Here is a 4,692-nt window from a genome sequence, read left to right as displayed (position 1 = left end):
ATGCTGTTAATGCTGTTATGAATTAATTATGCACCAATTATTAACAAAAGCTGTCTTGCATTGCTTTCTTTATTCAACTGAAGGGCGAACCTAATTTCGTTGCTCCCTTAGCAGAAGAAAAATGATATTATTGTTTTAAGAAGACAAGCATATCAAAGAGTACCACATAGACTTTAAGCCTATATTTTAACGATTCGTCTTTTTGAACCCGTCATTTTCATAAAAAAAGACACTTTTAGATTTCTTCTTTCAGTGAACTAGCGTTGTCAGACCACCACTAATAAAGTGATGTAACATTTCTATTCTATACACTGTTACTGCCCTCGTGGGAATGTGCATCGTTTAATACGAAATTTCTGTTTGTTGGCATTGGTTTGATTTAAGATTCATAAAAAAAGTCGGTAAGTTAACAAAAATATGCTGCTTAAAGTACATATGTAAGTGCCATTGGATTAGTCTTTGGGAAACATAGGAGTATACCGTCCAACGAAGGATAGTGTTTATATTATTTACTGTGCGCGGTTGCTTATGTTCAAGGAAGAAATATACGTCGTGTTGCTTTATTTATTAGAAGTAAACTGTTATAAACAAAATTACATTATAATAAAACAGTTTTTATTATAATATAATTTTGTTTATAACAGTTTACTTCTAATAAATATCCAAAGCAACACGACGTATATTTCTTCCTTGAACATATCGAATTATTGATGAAAGTCTTTTAACTGATAGACTTTCATGACTTGCAAAATGTAAAAATATCCAACTTTTCAATCTCATAGACTCTTGCATATCTTTGACCAAGTATCATATATAACAACTAAGTGTACATAAGCTTACAGCGTAGCCGAATCGACATCGATTTTTGGACAACTCGTACATAATGTACATATTTTACACCTTTGTGTACATACATTTGTCTGATGAAGGTGACAGAGTATGTGTACATACCGTACTAGTCATCGAAACGTCACACGTAAACACTTTTTGGTTGTGTTCATGAATCTTTTCATAAAAGGATATATCGACGTTTTTTCAGGCCCTTTTGCTAAATGACATTCATCGCGAAAATTCCAAAATCAAAATGAAATAGTCGGAGGTAATTTGCAACATTCATATCGGTACACATCCATTAAGGCTGACCAGAGACTAACATCAGCATGCTGTCTTCTTGTTTACTCTTTGACGTTTTTGTATTAAATGCCTTGAAGATAAGCCATTAGGTGAACGAACTCAGAAGCCTTTTGGAATACAGGTCAGAAGAAGACTTCCTTTGTCCATTTCCTGAAACCGTGATTTGGTAAGGGCAGTAAGTGTAGATTGGCAAGAGTTCATGATTTAGAAACTGGAAGGATGTTCAGATGGATGAAGCAGCGACAAAACCATACAATGTTGTATGAGTGTATTTTTAAACACTTTCAAATCGGCCAGTAGTCGAATATGTTTTTTTTTACATTTTTACTTTGGCATTTTTTTTTTTACCTCGTCAGGAAATTATTTCCCGTGATACATCAGTTTATGACGGAACTGACAGGTTCGCACACTACATCCGGTAACAGTTGTATATACTTTATTCGACAGAACAGCAAACTGTATGTTTCACAGGCAACTGCTTTAAAACTATTTTTTATTGGAAATGATATTTCATATACGGATTTCTTACACGTAACATATAGGATACTTTGTTGGTAAGTATAATGCAGCTGTTGTCTATTTGAGATGATAATTATTTATATATTTCTATAATTATCTATCTCCCTAGTATGTATGATAATCGCATGTCTTAAATAGACGTATTCATATATGTCTAGGAACATCATAGCTATTTTTTATGACTCACACCTTTACTGTAAAGTTGTCAAATATCTTCATTTAGCCAGAATTTGTTGGTATAAAAATAATACGAGCTTGCCAGGATTCGAACCTGGAATCTTCTGATCCGTAGTCAGACGCGTTATCCATTGCGCCACAAGCCCCGACACACTCGCACGTGCAGGCTGGAGCTCATCTATGTTCGTGTTCTTACAGGAACGTGTATGCACACGCCCTCCGAAAACAAAGATACACATACAAATAAACACGTCTGTATCCTTCTTGCCTCGATGATTGCCCTTGAACGGCCAAATGTGTTTCCTTACATTGGATATATATATATTATTTCAACCGTTTGACAGGTTCATTAGGTTAAATATATTTTATCTATGGTATGTTGACGCCAGTTAGTAACAGGTTTGTCCGTGTATTTACACATGCAAATAGTGCAAATATCTGCGGCGGGTACGTGTACAATGTAGATCGACACAGGTAGCGACGTACATGTATACAGTACAATTATTTATACGGACAGATCTACTATTAGTTAAATTGACAATTGGTGTAAATTACCTTTGAGGAATTGTAATTATGTATTTAATTGAATGTGATTTGTATTTATATATCCAGGCCATATCTGGGGCCACTTGTATAAAACATCTCAAAATTGAGGAAAATCTCAAGCAATGTGTAGTCTATGGACAGTCTTAGACTTGAGGAAATCGCGTTTGAGATGTTTAATACAAGTGGGGCCAGTAGTGCTTATTGTCAAAAGAACCCATGTGTGAAGGAAATATTTAAATATTAACCCACTCATTAAAAAATCTTTTTTCCATGCTGCGATGTATATTTGTTTATTGATAAATCATCATGCTGTTCCTTCGTCGCTGGCTGTAAAAACATGCATTTAGTGGTTTTTATTAATTTTTATTAATGTATTTGAATTAAATAAGGAAATAACACACTATCAACTATATAGAGACGGTAACGGTACGGTTTCTGGTTTTGCATTGCTACATTCAAGACGTATTTGTTTTAACGTTAACTACCTTGGAGTCTTATCAAATTTTCTTGTGTTTTTTCACTAGTTTGCACTTGAAAACGTTGTTGTAAACTGTTCGGTTCATGTTTAAAAAATCATCCAATATCTTTTCCATATATAAAGGAATTTTCTCACGTTAAATGAAATATAGGTCTTAATCATTTAATACAAACGATAGGAAATCGAAGCGCAAACGATACGATATCATGTAGAAGAACGTCTACAAAATTAACGAGCTTGCCAGGATTCGAACCTGGAATCTTCTGATCCGTAGTCAGACGCGTTATCCATTGCGCCACAAGCCCTTAGTGACAACTAAGACCTAATGAATCATGATCGATAGTACAAAACACAATGAATAATTCCACCTAGTAACACACTGATGAAAATAATACACACGTGGTATTGTTCCACAGATCGCGATGCATCTGTGTGTCTCAGTCATATGTAAACAATCTACAGTAATCATAACATGTACAATGTACCAAAAATGCGTCCCGGAAAGCAGAAACCAAATTGACATTATGAGCAAGAACTGTTTGAGAGTCTCTACTCCCTCCCCCTCCCCCTCCCCCCTCCTCCTCCCTCTCCGCCTCTCTTAAAACTGAAATCAACCAAAATCGAGAAGGATGAAGGGGTAACTAGATAAACGTCTCTAAATTTCGAAACACACACATAAGTGAAAAGATAAAAGCGCTACCTCATGTTGTACTTATTAAGGAGAACATTACGATACATTCATACCACTATACAAGAGCGTAATGAAGACACATCTTTACCTCGCTGGTCAAGTTCTGTCACCGTAAAAATTAAATGCGTTGAAATATTTGAAGGAGTTCAATGAAGGAAAACATAACAAATCCCAGGTCTCAAGTATCTCAGATATCCTCAAGTATCTCAGATATCCTCATGTATCTCAGATATCCTCAAGTATCTCAGATATCCCGGACATCTAAATCTCCGACATCGTCGATATTTAAAACAACAAAAGGGATCTACGTAAGGGAGGCGAGCGGATTCGTCAAGCTGTGGGTAGATGAAACGGCACGACACAAAAGAAGAGGCAACTCAAGGAAACTAAATCTACAATCAGGTTTTTTTTCAGACAGGAGATGATATTCCTCCTCACTCAGACTAGTGCATATTTGGAACAATCTCTGATGACTGCTTAACCAGTTGGAGTTGGGACCTATGGGTCTGTGTCTGACGTAGAGCACTGTATGTCCTGTATCAGTAGCACAACTATCTATAAGTGGCCTTACGGTTCCTGTTTACTAGTCAATGTATGTCGTGTTTAAATCGTGTCGTTATTAACATACTAAACGTGTAACATGTAAGTAGTACAACCGAACATCAGCACCTGTACATGGCACTTGTAATGTTCAGCTTTATGATTTATAGAAAAAAAGGTTAACATGAAATTAAATCAATCACAATCAATCACAAAATAAAAATCCGGCATGATCGAGATTACATCGATGACAATTTATCAACAAAATTGATACAAAAAGATCAACACAGGAGGAGACGACACAAAATACATGCTCTGAAGAGGTCTGTACAACGTGTAACACCTGTCATGATATCAGCTTTACAATCCACGAACATACGTGGCCATCACTGATCTAAGACAGGAATCATGGCAGAGACAGATTCTCACAATCGGTAACCAGGTCCTGATGACAACTTAATCATTTTAGGCGCAGAATGAAGCCCCTATAAAACAAACATAACAATGTGATGTATCGCTTGAATTGCAAAGGTATGTCGTAAATGTTTGTAACCTAATTAACAGAATAGCGTCGTCATATTGCAAGCATACAGGATGGATGTAAGGT

At 36.0% G+C, this 4,692-nt stretch overlaps 2 non-coding genes across 2 annotated transcripts; both read right to left on the bottom strand.

Annotated features, from left to right (window-relative positions):
- Positions 1-1,903: 1,903 nt before the first annotated feature.
- Positions 1,904-1,976, bottom strand: Trnar-acg. The gene has a single exon. It is a non-coding gene; the product is annotated as a tRNA-Arg (tRNA).
- A 1,110-nt stretch (positions 1,977-3,086) lies between these two features.
- On the bottom strand, positions 3,087-3,159 carry Trnar-acg. Its single transcript has one exon. It is a non-coding gene; the product is annotated as a tRNA-Arg (tRNA).
- Between the last annotated feature and the right edge of the window lie 1,533 nt (positions 3,160-4,692).

The sequence above is a fragment of the Mizuhopecten yessoensis genome, unplaced genomic scaffold (assembly GCF_002113885.1).
Source record: "Mizuhopecten yessoensis strain PY_sf001 unplaced genomic scaffold, ASM211388v2 scaffold10867, whole genome shotgun sequence".
Classification (NCBI taxonomy): Eukaryota; Metazoa; Mollusca; class Bivalvia; order Pectinida; family Pectinidae; genus Mizuhopecten; species Mizuhopecten yessoensis.
The sequence above is the reverse complement of the archived record's forward strand: the minus strand, read 5'-3'. Positions and strand labels throughout refer to the sequence as shown.